This window comes from Pseudophryne corroboree, chromosome 3 (genome assembly GCF_028390025.1).
Source record: "Pseudophryne corroboree isolate aPseCor3 chromosome 3, aPseCor3.hap2, whole genome shotgun sequence".
NCBI classification, from domain to species: Eukaryota; Metazoa; Chordata; class Amphibia; order Anura; family Myobatrachidae; genus Pseudophryne; species Pseudophryne corroboree.
Window position 1 is genome coordinate 679,600,106 of NC_086446.1, and position 20,908 is coordinate 679,621,013.

Sequence of the window (20,908 nt, forward strand, 5' to 3'; positions counted from 1 at the left end):
TTTGCCAGCTTGAGTCTTTTCAGTTTTCTAGCGAGAGGCTGAGTGCTTCCATCCTCATGTGAAGCTGAACCACTAGCCATGAACATAGGCCAGGGCCTCAGCCGTTCCTTGCCACTCCGTGTGGTAAATGGCATATTGGCAAGTTTACGCTTCTCCTCCGACAATTTTATTTTAGGTTTTGGAGTCCTTTTTTTACTGATATTTGGTGTTTTGGATTTGACATGCTCTGTACTATGACATTGGGCATCGGCCTTGGCAGACGACGTTGCTGGCATTTCATCGTCTCGGCCATGACTAGTGGCAGCAGCTTCAGCACGAGGTGGAAGTGGATCTTGATCTTTCCCTAATTTTGGAACCTCAACATTTTTGTTCTCCATATTTTAATAGGCACAACTAAAAGGCACCTCAGGTAAACAATGGAGATGGATACTAGTATACAATTATGGACTGCCTGCCGAGTGCAGACACAGAGGTAGCCACAGCCGTGAACTACCGTACTGTACTGTGTCTGCTGCTAATATAGACTGGTTGATAAAGAGATGTCTATGTAACTATGTATGTATAAAGAAGAAAGAAAAAAAAACCACGGTTAGGTGGTATACAATTATGGACGGACTGCCTGCCGAGTGCAGACACAGAGGTAGCCACAGCCGTGAACTACCGTACTGTACTGTGTCTGCTGCTAATAATATAGACTGGTTGATAAAGAGATGTCGTAGTAGTATGTATGTATAAAGAAGAAAGAAAAAAAAACCACGGTTAGGTGGTATACAATTATGGACGGACTGCCTGCCGAGTGCAGACACAGAGGTAGCCACAGCCGTGAACTACCGTACTGTACTGTGTCTGCTGCTAATATAGACTGGTTGATAAAGAGATGTCTATGTAACTATGTATGTATAAAGAAGAAAGAAAAAAAAACCACGGTTAGGTGGTATACAATTATGGACGGACTGCCTGCCGAGTGCAGACACAGAGGTAGCCACAGCCGTGAACTACCGTACTGTACTGTGTCTGCTGCTAATATAGACTGGTTGATAAAGAGATGTCTATGTAACTATGTATGTATAAAGAAGAAAGAAAAAAAAACCACGGTTAGGTGGTATACAATTATGGACGGACTGCCTGCCGAGTGCAGACACAGAGGTAGCCACAGCCGTGAACTACCGTACTGTACTGTGTCTGCTGCTAATATAGACTGGTTGATAAAGAGATGTCTATGTAACTATGTATGTATAAAGAAGAAAGAAAAAAAAAACACGGTTAGGTGGTATACAATTATGGACGGACTGCCTGCCGAGTGCAGACACAGAGGTAGCCACAGCCGTGAACTACCGTACTGTACTGTGTCTGCTGCTAATATAGACTGGTTGATAAAGAGATGTCGTAGTAGTATGTATGTATAAAGAAGAAAAAAAAACCACGGTTAGGTGGTATACAATTATGGACGGACTGCCTGCCGAGTGCAGACACAGAGGTAGCCACAGCCGTGAACTACCGTACTGTGTCTGCTGCGACTGGATGATAAATGATATAAAAAATATATATATATCACTACTGCAGCCGGACAGGTATATGTTATATATTATATAATGACGGACCTGCTGCACACTGTCTGTCAGCAGAATGAGTTTTATTTTTATAGAATAAAAAAAAAAACAACACACAAGTGAAGTCACACGACGAGTGTTTAACTTTTTCAGGCAATCACAATATAAGTATACTACTAACTATACTGGTGGTCAGTGTGGTCAGGTCACTGGTCAGTCACACTGGCAGTGGCACTCCTGCAGCAAAAGTGTGCACTGTTTAATTTTAATATAATATTATGTACTCCTGGCTCCTGCTATAACCTATAACTGGCACTGCAGTGCTCCCCAGTCTCCCCCACAATTATAAGCTGTGTGAGCTGAGCAGTCAGACAGATATATAATATATATAGATGATGCAGCACACTGGGCTGAGCCTGAGCAGTGCACACAGATATGGTATGTGACTGAGTCACTGTGTGTATCGCTTTTTTCAGGCAGAGAACGGATATATTAAATAAACTGCACTGTCTGGTGGTCACTCACTATATAATATTATGTACTCCTGGCTCCTGCTATAACCTATAACTGGCACTGCAGTGCTCCCCAGTCTCCCCCACAATTATAAGCTGTGTGAGCTGAGCAGTCAGACAGATATATAATATATATAGATGATGCAGCACACTGGGCTGAGCCTGAGCAGTGCACACAGATATGGTATGTGACTGAGTCACTGTGTGTATCGCTTTTTTCAGGCAGAGAACGGATATATTAAATAAACTGCACTGTCTGGTGGTCACTCACTAGTAAACGCTCTGCACTCTCTACACTTCTACAGTACTCCTCCTAGTCCTAAGCTCCAGTAAATCTCTCTCTCTTATAATCTAAATGGAGAGGACGCCAGCCACGTCCTCTCCCTATCAATCTCAATGCACGTGTGAAAATGGCGGCGACGCGCGGCTCCTTATATAGAATCCGAGTCTCGCGATAGAATCCGAGCCTCGCGAGAATCCGACAGCGTCATGATGACGTTCGGGCGCGCTCGGGTTAACCGAGCAAGGCGGGAAGATCCGAGTCGCTCGGATCCGTGTAAAAAAAGCTGAAGTTCGGGCGGGTTCGGATTCCGAGGAGCCGAACCCGCTCATCTCTAATTTTTAGTCCTAAAATTTGCAACGAGGTCGCTGGATGGCTAAGCTAAGCGACCCAAGTGGCCGACACAAACACCTGGCCCATCTAGGAGTGGCACTGCAGTGTCAGACAGGATGGCCCTTCAAAAAAATTGTCCCCAAACAGCACATGATGCAAAGAAAAAAAGAGGCGCAATGAGGTAGCTGTGTGACTAAGATAAGCGACCCAAGTGGCCGACACAAACATCTGGCCCATCTAGGAGTGGCACTGCAGTGTCACGCAGGATGGCCCTTCAAAAAAATACTCCCCAAACAGCACATGACGCAAAAAAAAAAGAGGCGCAATGAGGTAGCTGTGTGACTAAGCTAAGCGACCCTAGTGGCCGACACAAACACCTGGCCCATCTAGGAGTGGCATTGCAGTGTCACGCAGGATGGCCCTTCAAAAAAATACTCCCCAAACAGCACATGACGCAAAGAAAAAAAGAGGCGCAATGAGGTAGCTGTGTGACTAAGCTAAGCGACCCTAGTGGCCGACACAAACACCTGGCCCATCTAGGAGTGGCACTGCAGTGTCACGCAGGATGGCCCTTCAAAAAAATACTCCCCAAACAGCACATGACGCAAAGAAAAAAAGAGGCGCAATGAGGTAGCTGTGTGACTAAGATAAGCGACCCAAGTGGCCGACACAAACATCTGGCCCATCTAGGAGTGGCACTGCAGTGTCACGCAGGATGGCCCTTCAAAAAAATACTCCCCAAACAGCACATGACGCAAAGAAAAAAAGAGGCGCAATGAGGAAGCTGTGTGACTAAGCTAAGCGACCCTAGTGGCCGACACAAACACCTGGCCCATCTAGGAGTGGCACTGCAGTGTCACGCAGGATGGCCCTTCAAAAAAATACTCCCCAAACAGCACATGATGCAAAGAAAAATGAAAGAAAAAAGAGGAAGGTCAGGCATCGCAACCGACACAATTGGACTCTCCTTGGGGATTTGTGATTTCGAAGAACGCACAGTTCTTTGCTGTGCTTTTGCCAGCTTAAGTCTTTTCTTTTTTCTAGCGAGAGGATGAGTGCTTCCATCCTCATGTGAAGCTGAATTGGCAAGTTTACGCTTCTCCTCAGACGCTTTTAATTTTGATTTTTGGGTCATTTTACTGATCTTTTGTGTTTTGGATTTTACATGCTCTGTACTATGACATTGGGCATCGGCCTTGGCAGATGACGTTGATGGCAATTCATCGTCTCGGCCATGACTAGTGGCAGCAGTTTCAGCACGAGGTGGAAGTGGATCTTGATCTTTCCCTATTCTTTTAACCTCCACATTTTTGTTCTCCATATTTTAATGCGCACAACTAAAAGGCACCACAGGTATACAATGTAGATGGATGGATAGTATACTTATTATTATTAATGGATGACGAGTGACTGACGACACAGAGGTAGGTACAGCAGTGGCCTACCGTACTGCTATATACAGTATAATGGACCTGGTGGATACTGTCAGCAGACTGCTAAACTAGTACTACTAGTATAAAGAAAAAAAGCCACCGCAGGTATACAATGTAGATGGATGGATAGTATACTTATTATTATTAATGGATGACGAGTGACTGACGACACAGAGGTAGGTACAGCAGTGGCCTACCGTACTGCTATATACAGTATAATGGACCTGGTGGACACTGTCAGCAGACTGCTAAACTAGTACTACTAGTATAAAAAAAAAGCCACCACAGGTATACAATGTAGATGGATGGTAGTATACTTATGGACGACGAGTGACGACACAGAGGTAGGTACAGCAGTGGGCTACCGTACTGCTATATACAGTATAATGGACCTGGTGGACACTGTCAACAGACTGCTAAACTAGTACTACTAGTATAAAAAAAAGCCACCACAGGTATACAATGTAGATGGATGGATAGTATACTTATGGATGACAAGTGACGACACAGAGGTAGGTACAGCAGTGGCCTACCGTACTGCTATATACAGTATAATGGACCTGGTGGACACTGTCAGCAGACTGCTAAACTAGTACTACTAGTATAAAGAAAAAAAGCCACCACAGGTATACAATGTAGATGGATGGATAGTATACTTAAATTACTTATGGACGACGAGTGACGACACAGAGGTAGGTACAGCAGTGGCCTACCGTACTGCTATATACAGTATAATGGACCTGGTGGACACTGTCAGCAGACTGCTAAACTAGTACTACTAGTATAAATAAAAAAAGCCACCACAGGTATACAATGTAGATGGATGGATAGTATACTTATGGACGACGAGTGATGACACAGAGGTAGGTACAGCAGTGGCCTACCGTACTGCTATATACAGTATAATAAATGGACCTGGTGGACACTGTCAGCAAACTGCTAAACTAGTATAAAGAAAAAAAGCCACCACAGGTATACAATGTAGATGGATGGATAGTATACTTATTATTATTAATGGATGACGAGTGACGACACAGAGGTAGGTACAGCAGTGGCCTACCGTACTGCTATATACAGTATAATGGACCTGGTGGACACTGTCAGCAGACTGCTAAACTAGTATAAAAAAAAGCCACCACAGGAGTGTTTTTCAGGCAGACAAACGTATACTGGTGGTCACTGTCAGCAAAACTGTGCACTGTACTCCTGCTATAGCTGCTCCCCAGTCCCCACAATTAAGCAGTGTGAGCACTCAGCACAGATATATTATGCAGCACACTGAGCACAGATATGGTATGGAGCGTTTTTTTCAGGCAGAGAACGGATAAAAAAAAACTGGTGGTCACTATCAGCAAAACTCTGCACTCTACTCCGAGTCCTAACAGCTGCTCCCCAATCCTCCCCACAATTAGTAATAAAACAAGCAATCAACTGTCTCTTCTACAATTATAAACGGAGAGGACGCCCGCCACGTCCTCTCCCTATCAATCTCAATGCACGTGTGAAAATGGCGGCGACGCGCGGCTGCTTATATAGAATCCGAATCTCGCGAGAATCCGACAGCGGGATGATGACGTTCGGGCGCGCTCGGGTTAGCCGAGCAAGGCGGGAGGATCCGAGTCTGCTCGGACCCGTGTAAAAAAGGTAAAGCTCGGGTGGGTTCGGTTTCTCGGAAACCGAACCCGCTCATCACTACCTGCTATACCTATATTCTATAACCTGAGGGGGCTTGGTGCGTCAGGTTTGATCAAATATAGGATTTTCAAAAAGATATACTGTATTACGTATTTTTCTCAGTGATTTAGTCACCATATCTCTCCTTTATCTCTGCTGGTGCTGACTACACTGCGCAGGGGTTTGGGCTAGAGGTATTGTGCTGCTGACAAATTGTACTGTGTTACCTGATACTGCAAGTTATATCATGTCTGCTTCTGAGGGTAACGGTTCTGGGGCTGAACACACTGCCGGTGTTGCTGAAGCCGCAGATACCTATGAGGAGAATATAGCAGCTTTGGGCTCTGGTTCTGGGGACTCCTTGCCCCCCAGTGGGACTGTGGCAACGGGGGCAAATAATGACCCGCCGTGGGCCGCTTTTTCCACGCTTCTGCATACGCTAGTTCAGAAACTAACACCCCCTATAGGACCCCCAATGCCGGTACAACCATTTGTGGTCCCTGCAGCTAACCCGCCGTGGGCGGACGATTTATCTGCTCAAATAAAGAAGTTGAACCAGTCCCTGACTACTAAAAAGTCTGACCGTCACTTGCCTACGTCCAAGGGGTCCTCTAAGCGAGCGCTTGTCTCCTCACAATCCACTGCTGTCACTGACACCTCGTCGGATGAAGACGGCACTTACACTGACCCCACAGGTTCTGACTCAGATACGGCTGATGGGGAGGGTGGTTCACATGTGGATGTTCCTGATCTTTTGGAGGCTATTAAGTTAATTTTACAGATTACGGATGATCCCGAGCCATCCGTTCCTCCTAAGAAACCAGATAGGTTCAAGTGTCAGAAGGTGATTAAACAAGTTTTACCCCACTCTGACCACCTAATTGATATACGTCAGAAACCCTGGGAAAACCCGGGTACGAAGTTTGTGCCTCAAAAGAAGATGCTGGCTCGCTATCTCCTCGCGCCGGAGCTGTCTAAGAATTGGGAAACGCCTCCTCCAGTGGACTCACATGTGGCTAGGATGGTGGTTTCCTCCGCTCTACCGGTCACCACCGTCACGTCTCTAAAAGAGCCTACGGATAAGCGTGTGGAGGGTTGTCTGAAAGCGATTTACACCCTCACGGGTGCTGCACAAAGGTCCACTATTGCAGCTACTAGGGCTGCAGAGGCCATTGAAGCATGGGCCTTGGAGTTAGATGCTGAAATCTCCTCTGACCATGCTAGACAATGCTTGTCTTATATTGTCACAGCTTCTCGTTATATTAAAGAGGCGGCTTCTGATGCCGGTATCCAGGCAGCCAAGGCCTCTACTACATCAGTCCTGGCTCGCCGGATATTATGGCTGAGATCCTGGTCTGTGGATCTGGATTCTAGAAAAACCCTGGAGGTACTCCCTTTTAAGGGAGATATTCTGTTTGGGGAGTATTTAAATAAGATTGTGGCTGACTTGGCTACTGCCAAAACTGCCTGTCTGCCAAGTACTGCTCCTTCTGTGTCGAAAGGCTAAAGGTTCTTCCTTTCGCCCCTTTCATCCTTCAGGTAAAGCAAAAGGTTAGGCGTACAACAAGCAGGCCCGCACTTCCAAACCTGGTAAGCCTAAGCCCAAAAGAGCCTGGGCGGCCCGTCAGCCAGCTTCCAAGACAGATAAGCCTGCCGCATGACAGGGCAGGCCTCCCTCTGGGGGATCCCAGGGTGGGGGGCCGGCTTCTAGGGTATACCCAGGAATGGTTGAAGACCACTTCAGATGCCTGGGTACGGGAAGTCGTCACACGAGGTTACGCCATAGCCTTCAAAAACCGACCCCTTCATCGATTTTGCCAGACAGATGTCCTGTTGGACAAGACAAAGGCAAATACTCTACATTCGGTGGTACAGACCCTCCTGGATACAGGAGTCGTAGTACAGGTGCCTCTTGCGCAGAGGGGCCGGGGGTACTATTCTCCGCTGTTTCTAGTCCCGAAACCGAATGGGTCCTCCTGGCCCATTCTCAACCTCAAGGCATTGAACAGGTTTGTGAATGTTTCCAAGTTCCGGATGGAAGCCCTTCGCTCTATAGTTCTGGCCTTGGAATCTGGGGACTTCATGGTCTCCCTGGATATACAGGATGCTTACCTGCATGTTCCTATAGCAGTGTCTCATCAGCAATACCTGAGATTTGCGATTGGCAACTGCCATTACCAGTTTCGGGCGTTACCTTTTGGTTTAACAACGGATCCGCGAGTCTTTACAAAAGTCATGGCGGTGATGACGGTGGTACTCCGCCGTCAAGGGTTCAGGATACTGCCGTATTTGGACGACTTTTTAATCCTAGCAAATTCCCCAGAACTTCTCCTGTGTCATCTAGATGTGACGGTCCGGTTTCTGCAAGCCCACGGGTGGTTCATCAACTGGAAGAAGTCATCCCTGATCCCTGCTCAGAGCATGGTGCATCTGGGAGCACTATTGGACACTCACAACCAGCGGTTGTTCCTGTCTCAGGAGAAAGTCCTGAAACTTCAGGACAGGATTCGTTGCTTCCTATCTTGTCCGCAAGTGTCGATACATTCGGCGATGCAGGTGCTGGGCCTCATGGTGTCAGCATACGACATGGTGGAGTACGCTCAATTTCATTCTCGCCCTCTCCAGAGGCTGATTCTAGCCAAATGGGACAGCCTGCCTCACTGGATCAGGTCTCAAATGATCTCATTGACTCCGGAGGTCCGTCTGTCGCTGCTCTGGTGGCTCCGGGACCAACAACTGTGCAGAGGCCGTCCGTTCTGGATATCCGACTGGGTCCTGTTGACGACAGATGCCAGTCTAAGAGGTTGGGGTGCGGTGCTGGAGCAACACTCCCTTCAGAGGCGGTGGACCAAGGAGGAGTCCCTCCTCTCGATCAATATTCTGGAGTTGAGGGCGGTCTTCAATGCCTTGACCCTAGCCCAGCATTTAATTCAGAACCGTCCTGTTCAAGTACAGTCGGACAACGCCACCACAGTGGCTTACATAAATCATCAAGGCGGCACTCGAAGCCACCTAGCAATGAAGGAAGTCTCACGGATTCTACAGTGGGCAGAACGCCATCTACCGGACATATCGGCAATATTTATTCCAGGAGTCCTGAATTGGGAAGCGGACTTTCTCAGTCGTCAGGACGTGCATGCCAGCGAGTGGGGCCTCCATCCAGAAGTGTTTCAACTCCTAGTGGAAAGGTGGGGCCTTCCAGATGTGGATCTGATGGCGTCTCGACACAATCACAAGGTTCCGGTCTTCGGAGCAAGGACAAGGGATCCTCAAGCAGCATTCGTGGATGCGCTGGCGGTACCGTGGAGGTTTCGGCTGCCGTACGTGTTCCCTCCGGTGTCACTCCTGCCCAGGGTAATTCGGAAGTTCAAGCAAGAAAAAGGAATTCTGCTTCTCATAGCTCCAGCGTGGCCCAGACGGCACTGGTTCTCAGACCTGCAAGGCCTATCGTCAGAGCGTCCAATTCTACTTCCACAACGCCCCGACCTCCTCGTTCAGGGCCCCTGTGTCTACCAGGACCTAGCCTGGCTGTCTTTGACGGCGTGGCTCTTGAAGCTTTCGTCTTAAGGGCTAAAGGGTCTTTCTGAGGCGGTCATTCAAACTATGTTGTGGGCCTGGAAACCGGCTTCGGCTCGGATTTACTATAGGGTCTGGCATGCTTACTTTGTTTGGTGCGCATCTAACGATTATGATGCTTCCAAGTTTAGCATAGCCAAGTTGTTGGCTTTTCTTCAGCAGGGCCTGGACTTAGGCCTGCGTCTGGCCTCCCTCAGGGTTCAAATATCTGCCTTGTCGGTGTGGTGTGTGGTTTCGGAGAAAAATTGCGACCTTACCTGATGTGCATACCTTTACTCAGGGCATGTTGCGTATCCAACCTCCCTATGTCCTGCCTGTGGCTCCTTTTTGACTTGTCGGTGGTTTTGGAGGCGTTACAAGAGTCTCTGTTTGAACCTCTTGGTTCAGCTGACCTTAAGTGGCTTTCCCTTAAGGTGGTGTTTCTGCTGGCTATTGCTGCAGCTAGAAGAGTGTCGAATTTGGGTGCCTTGTCCTGTAGTTCCCCATATCTGATATTTCACCGTGACCGGGCAGTTATTAGGACTGGTCCCGGCTATCTACCTAAGGTGGTTTCTTCGTTCCACCTTAATCAGGAGATTGTAGTTCCGGCACTTGTTTCTCCTGATCTGTCTCCCAAAGAGCGGTCTTTGGATGTGGTACGGGTATCTATGTGAAGAGAACTGCTCCTATTAGGAAATCGGATTCTCTTTTTGTTGTGTTTGGGTTTCACAAACGTGGCTGGCCTGCTCACAAGCAAACTCTGGCCAGATGGATTAGAATGGTGATTGCACATGCTTATGTGAAGGCTGGTCTCTCTGCACCTGATCACATTAAGGCCCATTCTACTCGGTCTGTTGGACCTTCTTGGGTGGCCCAACGTGGTGCGACCCTTGAACAATTGTGCAAGGTGGCTACGTGGTCCTCTGTGAACACGTTCATAAGGTTCTATGCCTTCGATACTGCCGCTTCCCAGGATACTTCCTTTGGACGCCGGGTTCTTGTGCCCGCTACAGTGCGTCCCCTCCCATAAGGAACTGCTTTAGGACATCCCCATTGTCCATTCCTTGTGGAGCCCAGTGTACCCCGCAGCAGAAAACGAGTTTTATGGTAAGAACTTACCTTTGTTAAAACTCTTTCTGCGCGGTACACTGGGCTCCACAAGGCGCCCCCCCTGACACACTTAGCTTCTTTGGGTTGGTATGGCATTAGCCGCTGACACGTCTCCTGTCGCGAGAATGCGGTGTTATGGCTACTAACCAGGGGCGGATCCAGAAAAAAATTACAGGGGGGGCACCATTAGGGACGTGGCTTCGTTGGAATGGGCGTGGCTTCGTTGGAATGGGCGTGGTATTGCAGGAAAAGACTACCTTATACCCCAGTTTTGCAACCTGCACGCCCAGACGTTGGCCACCACAGGAAAGAAAAATAATCCTGATTCATGCCCCTTACATTATTTGTCATTTTTCCTCCTTATAGTAATGCCCAGTATACATTATTCCACATACTGCAATGGCCCTTAGACATTATTCCACACACAATAATGCACATGACACAATATGCACACACTGTAATGCCCCAGACACATTATGCCACACACCGTAATGCCTGTGACACATTATGACAGGAATCGCAATGCCCGTTATACATTATGCTACACACTGCACTGCCCCTGATACATTATAGCACATACAATGTCTGTGACACATTATGCCACACACTGCAATGACCTTGAGACATTATACCACAATGCCCGTGATATAGTATACCATACACCGTAATTCCTGTGACACATACCGCAATGCCCGTTATACCCTATGCCACACACCGTAATGCCCGTTATATATTATGCCACACTGCAATGACCCTGAGACATTATACCACATACCACAATGCCCGTGATATAGTATACCACACACCGTAATGCCTGACACATTATGACACACACCGCAATGTCCGTGATACATTATGCCACACACTGCAATGACCCTGAGACATTATACCACATATCACAATGCCAGCGATATAGTATACCATACACCGTAATGCCTGTGACACATTATGACACACACCGCAATGTCCGTGATACATTATGCCACACACCGTAATGCCCATTACACATTAAGTCCTACAGTAAGGCTTCTAATTACTTTTCAAATACCTGCTCGTTGTCAGGGGTTTCATGCACTGGGTGTCATGCTCGTTGCCAGGGGTTTCATGCTCTTGGTTCCATGCACGGTGCCAGGGGTTTTCATGCTCAGGGTGTCATGCTCGTTGCCAGGGGTTTCATGCACTGGGTGTCATGCTCGTTGCCAGGGGTTTCATGCACTGGGTGTCATGCTCGTTGCCAGGGGTTTCATGCACTGGGTGTCATGCTCGTTGCTAGGAGGTAGTCCTTGTTGCTAGGGCTGTGCTCCCAGTGCCACATATGTCCCCAGTGCCAGATATTCCCCCACGGTGCAAGGTACTCACATGCCCCCAGTGCCAAATATAGCCCCCCCCCCATGTGCCAGGTACACATATACCCCCAGTGCCAGATATTCCCAGACAGTGCCACATATGCCCCCAGTGCCAGATATCTCCCCCCCAGTGCTTTATATGCCCCCAGTGCCACATATGCCCCAGTGCCACATATGCCCCAGTGCCAGATATTCCCCCCCCCCAGTGCCACATATGCCCCCAGTGCCAGATATCCCTCCCCTGCCAGTTATTCCCCCCAGTGCCACATATCCCCCCCCCAGTGCCACATATGCCCCCAGTGCCAGATATCCCCCCCCCGTGCCAGATATGCCCCCAGTGCCAGATATTCCCCCCAGTGCCATATATGTCCCCAGTGCCAGATATTCTCCCCCCCCCTCCCTGCCAAATATGCCCCCAGTGCCAGATATCCCCCCCCCAGTGCCAGATATGCCCCCAGTGCCAGATATTCCCCCCAGTGCCATATATGTCCCCAGTGCCAGATGTTCTCCCACCCCCCCCCTCCCCCCTCCCTGCCAAATATGCCCCCAGTGCCAGATATAACCCCCCAGTGCGTCCCTTCCTCCGCCGCCGCCGCCGATGCTCCCCCCGCTCCCCTGCTGTTAGGAGGGACACGGAGGGCACAGTGCGCGCCTCTCCTGTGTCCCTCCTGTGTCTCCGGCGGCCGCGGGTCACTGTAATAAAGGAAGTGCTCACGAACGGCACTTCCTTTATGAGACCAGCGGCCGCCGGAGACACAGGAGGGACACAGGAGAGGCGCGCACTGTGCCCTCCGTGTCCCTCCTAACAGCAGGGGACGAAACGAGACCGCAGACTGACATGCGGACGCTAGTCCGCATGTCAGTCTGCACTAAAAATGACAGGGGGGGCACGTGCCTTGGTGCCCCCCCCCCTAAATCCGCCACTGCTACTAACAGTTGTCGTCTCTTCCTGCTACTGCATTGGACTGTTTAACTAAAAACTGAGATCCTGTGCAGGGAGGCGGGGTGATATAGGAGGCGGCGCTATGCATTCTGGGAACAGTCAAAGCTTTGAGCCTGTTGGTGCCTCGGATCAAGATCCTACTCTACACCCCATTGTCCATTCCTCGTGGAGCCCAGTGTACCTCGCAGAAAGAGTTTTAACAAAGGTAAGTTCTTACCATAAAATTCGTTATTCATAGCAACTTATAAAGAAATGAATGTGGGATAGTATATAATAAAGAGTGAAGAATTAACCCCTGGTTATTTCTGTCTTTAACTATGTAATCTCTAGCCGCTGTAATACTTTGGAATTGTGGGATGTTATTGTGTAACCGGTATGGAAGGTTGACCAGCTAGGACCAATATGTAAGTTACAGAAATAAATTTAGGCCTCAATATTTTATATTTAAAAGAGCTTTTTTTTCAATCAGTTACAGATAGCAGCCAATACTAGTAAGTGTAAGCTGACTGATTTCCCTATAGTCTCGGTGGGTGTATTGGTCTTGCAGGCTCTCCGATCCTATCACTCTCACAATTGCTCCCACTTCATAGTTTTGTGGCATGAAATGTATTACATATATTTATATATGTCCACACTCACTCATAAAAACAGTATGGTGCCCACTGCCCATATATATGACTGAGTGACATTAAATTCTACGAAACGTTGTAATACTTCTGCTTCAACTGGTTTTTCATCCGAATGCCGTCGAAAAAATGAACGAGAGACTGCATAGGATAGAGAGAATATAAGCACCCTGTTTGTTATGAAGCTAAGCTGGCTGGAACTGGTTTTTATGTTGTTAGGGGTGAATAGGAGTTTAAGGCTGTCAATCAATCACTTAGCCAATGGAATTTGTTTTGGTAGGCGGGTTGTTTGAGATTATATAGGACAGGGCTGAGGAATTCAAATTCCTCTTGCCATTTTGGGATCCCTGGATGTGGTATTGTATTGGTATCATTCAAATAGGTTTTTCAATTTGTCAGATATTTAGCTAGAAATTAAATTTTTCCAGTTACATTCCTTAATATTATTAAATTAACTTATAATTTGCTAAACTGAATAATATTGCAGCTTTATTAAAAGTTTATATTTAGTTTCCTGTCAGGTAGTTGTCAGTGTGTTATATTTGTTACCTCAGGATGCCCCGTCCCCTTCGTAGTGAGGGGTACACGCAGCGAAAGATTGCAATAGGCCCACAGGTCAGTCAGCAGGTAGAGGGGAACATAGAGCAGTTCCTAGGTAAGGCGGAGTCACCAGTAAAGTTAGAAGTCTTAGAGCGTTGGTTGGGCCGCTATCCTCTCAGGGAGGAGGCGGTTTTCTTGTTAAAAGGTTTTAAGTTTGGTTTCAATTTGCCACTAATTAGGCCGGTTTTAGTTTTAGCCAGGAGGAATCTTAAGTCAGCTAGAGAGCTGCCAGAGGTGGTAAGGGCTAAAATTGCGGCTGAGGTTGGTTTAGGTCGTATGTGTGGCCCTTTCAAGAGTCCACCTTTGGCTGATTTTTGCATTTCTCCATTGGGCGTAGTTCCGAAAAAGGAGCCTGGAAAATTTCGGATTATTCAGCACCTTTCTTACCCGGAAGGGGGCTCAATAAACGAAGCGTTAGATCCTTTGTTTTGTAGCGTTAAATATCAATCGTTTGAGGATGCTATTGCTTTGGTACAAAGTTATGGTTTTGGAGCTCTATTGGCGAAAGTGGACATAGAATCTGCTTTCAGATTGTTACCGCTGCATCCCGATTCATTTAAGTATATGGGTTTTAAACTGGATGGTCAATTTTTTTGTGGATAGGTGTTTGCAGTGGTGCATAGTAGCAGGAACTGGGCAGTCTGGAGTCGCCCATTATTTGGACGATTTTTTATTTGGTTGGACCTGCAGATAGCTCAGAGTGTCAGGAATTGCTTTTTTCAGTTCAATCATTATTTACAGTCATGGGGGTACCTATAGCGAAGGATAAAACTGAAGGACCAGTGACACGTTTATCCTACCTAGGTATAGAAATTGATACTGAAGCAGGGCTTTGTAGATTGCCTCCGGAAAAAGTGAATAGTTTAAGGAATTTGTTAGAGAATTTTATTTCGGCAAAAAAGATGTCTTTGAAGCAAGTGCAGTCGCTTTTAGGTTTGTTAAATTTTTCCTGTAGGGTCATGCCGATGGGAAGGGTTTTTAGTCGTAGGTTAGAAAGAGCTACCGCAGGTGTTAAGAGGTCGCATCATATTATCCGTATATCAGCAGATTTGAAAGAGGATTGTAGGATTTGGCTTCTTTTCTTGCAAGATTTTAACGGGGTTCGCATTTGGTTGCATGAAGAACTCAATAATAGTGAGCTTCAACTTTTCACCGATGCTTCAGGTTCGTTAGGTTTTGGTGCATATTTTGAGGGTGAGTGGTGCGCTGAGACTTGGCCAGAGGAATGGCGAGTAAAGGGTCTTACTAGCAGTATGCTTTTGCTTGAGCTTTTTCCGATAATTGTAGCGATTGAGATATGGGGAATTAAGCTCAGGCGATAAATAACCAGAAGACTTCATGCTTGCATGCGCTGAGGTTGCTGAGGCATTTAACTTTAAGGTGTCTGCAGAGAAACATTGAATTGAATGCTAAGCATATGCCCGGGGTTGAGAATGAGATAGCGGATGCTTTGTCTCGCTTTCAATGGGATAGATTTAGGAGATTAGCTCCATCAGCTAAGGCGAATGGTTTGTCATGTCCTGATTTTGTATGGCAGATCATCAAGCCGGCATGAAGGCATTGGCGTTGAAAGCACTGGCCCCTGGAACGTTGAGAGCTTATTCTGCAGCTTGGGGTGATTGGCAGGAGTACATGGCCTCCAGTGGTAGGGGTAAGAGTTGGCAGGATGCGATTTTAGAGTTCGTATGGTCATGGCACGAGAGAGGTCGTTCCAAGGCGGCGATGTCAAGCGCTTTAGCATGAATATCTTACTTTTCGCGCTTAGAAGGTTTAATAGATCCCACTAAATCCTTTATTCTTGCAAGGGCATTGAGAGGATGGGCTAAGGAGCAGTTAAGATTTAGCGATGATTGTAGACCACTTGATATAGGTCTTTTGAAAGATTTGATAACTGCAGTTTCAGGTATCGCGTTAGGAGATTATGAAATCAATCTTTTTTGTTTAGCATTCGCATTAGCATTTTTCGGTGCTTTAAGGATAGGGGAATTAGTGGCAAAGAGTAAAAGGTCAGCAGAGACGGGTATTATGGCAGGGAATGTTGTTATTAAGAGAGAGATATGCTACTTGTTAAAATTCAGCGTTCTAAAATGGATCAGCTAGGGAAAGGTGCTTTAAGGATAGGGGAATTAGTGGCAAAGAGTAAAAGGTCAGCAGAGACGGGTATTATGGCAGGGAATGTTGTTATTAAGAGAGATATGCTACTTGTTAAAATTCAGCGTTCTAAAATGGATCAGCTAGGGAAAGTTAAATGGATCTCTGTTCCTGCGCATTCGGCGCCGAGTATTTGCCCAGTAAAATTGGCAGAGATTTATTTGCTAAAATCGTCCAAGTGGGGGGATGCAATGGTTGGTTCATAGGGATCTTATTCCTTTATCTAGATTTCAGTTTACCAGCGTTTTAAAAAAATGTTTGATAGCATTGGACCTTCCATTAGAACAATATGGGACGCATTCGTTTAGAATAGGAGCAGCGACTTGTGCAGCAGCAGCAGGTTCTTCGGGCGAGGAAATTAAGCGTTTAGGGCGTTGAAAGTCAGATGCTTATAAGGGTTACATTCGCGGCGATAAGTTGCGTTAAAGAGAAGCTTCCTGCGAGTTTGTTATTTGGGAATCCCAGGGCCTTAAGCTACCCGCCGTTAAAGGGGGTTTGGAGTTCTTTTCACCTTTTTTCCTCACAAAATGATTGAGGTTTGGTGTTGTTCACCTCCATCTGGGTCACCCAAATAGCTAAGTTTTTCCTTTCCCTGCAAAATTTGAATGGAATTTATATTATTAAACAAATCATTTCGTTTACCTTTTATTACAGGTTTTTTGACATTATCAAGCCGGGTGTGGATTGTAGGTCATTGTTATGTCTATTGGGCTGGTAGGCATCAGGTGGGTAAGTCATTCCCTTTCGATATTAGCTGGATAGGTATAAGAGGTATGAGATGGAGTGGTTTATTGAGTGTACTTTCGGATTGTGAAGGGAAATGGGGTGCCCCAGATTGTTTAGTTGTGCATTTAGGTGGTAATGACTTGGGTACCTGTAAAGGTATTGAATTAATTAACGAAATAAAAAGATATTTTAATTTGGTTATGGAGCGTTGGCCGCTGGTTAAGTTGTTATGGTCAGAAATTATACCACGTAGATTTTGGAGGGGCACTCAAGGTGGAGCAGCTTTGCAAAGAGTGAGGAGAAAGGTTAATGCTGCGATTTCCAGGTATCTCCTTAGTCTAGGAGGTCAGGTGGTAAAGCACCCAGAGTTATGTTACGAGAAAGTGGAATTTTATAGATTGGACGGGGTGCATTTGTCTAAGATTGGTATGGAGCTATTTGTCACAGCTTTGGTGGATGGTTTGAAGGAAGTGTGAGGCCTTTAGTTTTTTGGTGGTGGCGGTATCGAAGTCTGGAAGCCTTCGAATTTGGCGGAAAGCAGTGCTCATCGGCGGCTCAATTTAGCGCAGCAGAGCTTGGCTAGCATTTCCCCTTTGAGAAAAGGCGAGTCAGTCACTACCTCAGGGGAGGACCAGGTCACCATCTTAAGGAGGGACCAGCACTGTGCTAGTTAAGGGGAGATGGTTCTACCCAAGACGGATTGCGCAAGGGGCAGAAACTCTGCCCCATTTGTTTAATGATTAAAAGTTTTTAAGCCATGGCCGAGTTGGCACTGCTTTTTTTCGCCACCAGTGATTAAGATTTCTAATTCCAGATTCGAATTTAAATAAATTTGGCTGTGACCTCATTTTCCAATCTATACAGTTGTCCGTGTCTTTATTTATTGGTTGAATTATTTAAGTGGTGGCGTAATAATAAAACATATGGGTGACTTATTGCTTCTATAATGTGGACCTGCCATGGTACCTAGGAGGGAACCGGAACAACTGTATTGACTATTGGGAATGCTGCCCTAACACTATGTTTTTTATATACACACATTTTTTGGTTCCCCTACTGAGATAATGACACACATATATATGTATATTATATTCTATATCTATATAATATATCTATATATACTAGAGATGTGCACTTGAAATTTTTCGGGTTTTGTGTTTTGGTTTTGGGTTCGGTTCCGCGGCCGTGTTTTGGGTTCGACCGCGTTTTGGCAAAACCTCACCGAATTTTTTTGTCGGATTCGGGTGTGTTTTGGATTCGGGTGTTTTTTTCAAAAAACACTAAAAAACAGCTTAAATCATAGAATTTGGGGGTCATTTTGATCCCAAAGTATTATTAACCTCAAAAACCATAATTTCCACTCATTTTCAGTCTATTCTGAATACCTCACACCTCACAATATTATTTTTAGTCCTAAAATTTGCACCGAGGTCGCTGGATGACTAAGCTAAGCGACCCTAGTGGCCGACACAAACACCGGGCCCATCTAGGAGTGGCACTGCAGTGTCACGCAGGATGGCCCTTCCAAAAAACACTCCCCAAACAGCACATGACGCAAAGAAAAAAAGAGGCGCAATGAGGTAGCTGTGTGAGTAAGATAAGCGACCCTAGTGGCCGACACAAACACCGGGCCCATCTAGGAGTGGCACTGCAGTGTCACGCAGGATGGCCCTTCCAAAAAACACTCCCCAAACAGCACATGACGCAAAGAAAAAAAGAGGCGCAATGAGGTAGCTGTGGGAGTAAGCTAAGCGACCCTAGTGGCCGACACAAACACCTGGCCCATCTAGGAGTGGCACTGCAGTGTCACGCAGGATGGCCCTTCCAAAAAACACTCCCCAAACAGCACATGACGCAAAGAAAAAAAGAGGCGCAATAAGGTAGCTGTGTGAGTAAGATAAGCGACCCTAGTGGCCGACACAAACACCGGGCCCATCTAGGAGTGGCACTGCAGTGTCACGCAGGATGGCCCTTCCAAAAAACACTCCCCAAACAGCACATGACGCAAAGAAAAAAAGAGGCGCAATGAGGTAGCTTTGTGAGTAAGATAAGCGACCCTAGTGGCCGACACAAACACCGGGCCCATCTAGGAGTGGCACTGCAGTGTCACGCAGGATGGCCCTTCCAAAAAACACTCCCCAAACAGCACATGACGCAAAGAAAAAAAGAGGCGCAATGAGGTAGCTGTGTGAGTAAGATAAGCGACCCTAGTGGCCGACACAAACACCGGGCCCATCTAGGAGTGGCACTGCAGTGTCACGCAGGATGGCCCTTCCAAAAAACACTCCCCAAACAGCACATGACGCAAAGAAAAAAAGAGGTGCAATGAGGTAGCTGTGTGAGTAAGATAAGCGACCCTAGTGGCCGACACAAACACCGGGCCCATCTAGGAGTGGCACTGCAGTGTCAGACAGGATGGCCCTTCCAAAAAACACTCCCCAAACAGCACATGACGCAAAGAAAAAAAGAGGCGCAATGAGGTAGCTGTGTGAGTAAGATAAGCGACCCTAGTGGCCGACACAAACACCGGGCCCATCTAGGAGTGGCACTGCAGTGTCACGCAGGATGGCCCTTCCAAAAAACACTCCCCAAACAGCACATGACGCAAAGAAAAAAAGAGGCGCAATGAGGTAGCTGTGTGAGTAAGATAAGCGACCCTAGTGGCCGACACAAACACCGGGCCCATCTAGGAGTGGCACTGCAGTGTCACGCAGGATGGCCCTTCCAAAAAACACTCCCCAAACAGCACATGACGCAAAGAAAAAAAGAGGCGCAATGAGGTAGCTGTGTGAGTAAGATAAGCGACCCTAGTGGCCGACACAAACACCGGGCCCATCTAGGAGTGGCACTGCAGTGTCACGCAGGATGGCCCTTCCAAAAAACACTCCCCAAACAGCACATGACGCATAGAAAAAAAGAGGCGCAATGAGGTAGCTGTGTGAGTAAGATAAGCGACCCTAGTGGCCGACACAAACACCGGGCCCATCTAGGAGTGGCACTGCAGTGTCACGCAGGATGGCCCTTCCAAAAAACACTCCCCAAACAGCACATGACGCAAAGAAAAAAAGAGGCGCAATGAGGTAGCTGTGTGAGTAAGATAAGCGACCCTAGTGGCCGACACAAACACCGGGCCCATCTAGGAGTGGCACTGCAGTGTCACGCAGGATGGCCCTTCCAAAAAACACTCCCCAAACAGCACATGACGCAAAGAAAAAAAGAGGCGCAATGAGGTAGCTGTGTGAGTAAGATAAGCGACCCTAGTGGCCGACACAAACACCGGGCCCATCTAGGAGTGGCACTGCAGTGTCACGCAGGATGGCCCTTCCAAAAAACACTCCCCAAACAGCACATGACGCAAAGAAAAAAAGAGGCGCAATGAGGTAGCTGTGTGAGTAAGATAAGCGACCCTAGTGGCCGACACAAACACCTGGCCCATCTAGGAGTGGCACTGCAGTGTCACGCAGGATGGCCCTTCCAAAAAACACTCCCCAAACAGCACATGACGCAAAGAAAAATTAAAGAAAAAAGAGGTGCAAGATGGAATTGTCCTTGGGCCCTCCCACCCACCCTTATGTTGTATAAACAGGACATGCACACTTTAACCAACCCATCATTTCAGTGACAGGGTCTGCCACACGACTGTGACTGAAATGACGGGTTGGTTTGGACCCCCACCAAAAAAGAAGCAATTAATCTCTCCTTGCACAAACTGGCTCTACAGAGGCAAGATGTCCACCTCATCATCATCCTCCGATATATCACCGTGTACATCCCCCTCCTCACAGATTATCAATTCGTCCCCACTGGAATCCACCATCTCAGCTCCCTGTGTACTTTGTGGAGGCAATTGCTGCTGGTCAATGTCTCCACGGAGGAATTGATTATAATTCATTTTAATGAACATCATCTTCTCCACATTTTCTGGAAGTAACCTCGTACGCCGATTGCTGACAAGGTGAGCGGCGGCACTAACACTCTTTCGGAGTACACACTTGTGGGAGGGCAACTTAGGTAGAATAAAGCCAGTTTGTGCAAGGGCCTCCAAATTGCCTCTTTTTCCTGCCAGTAT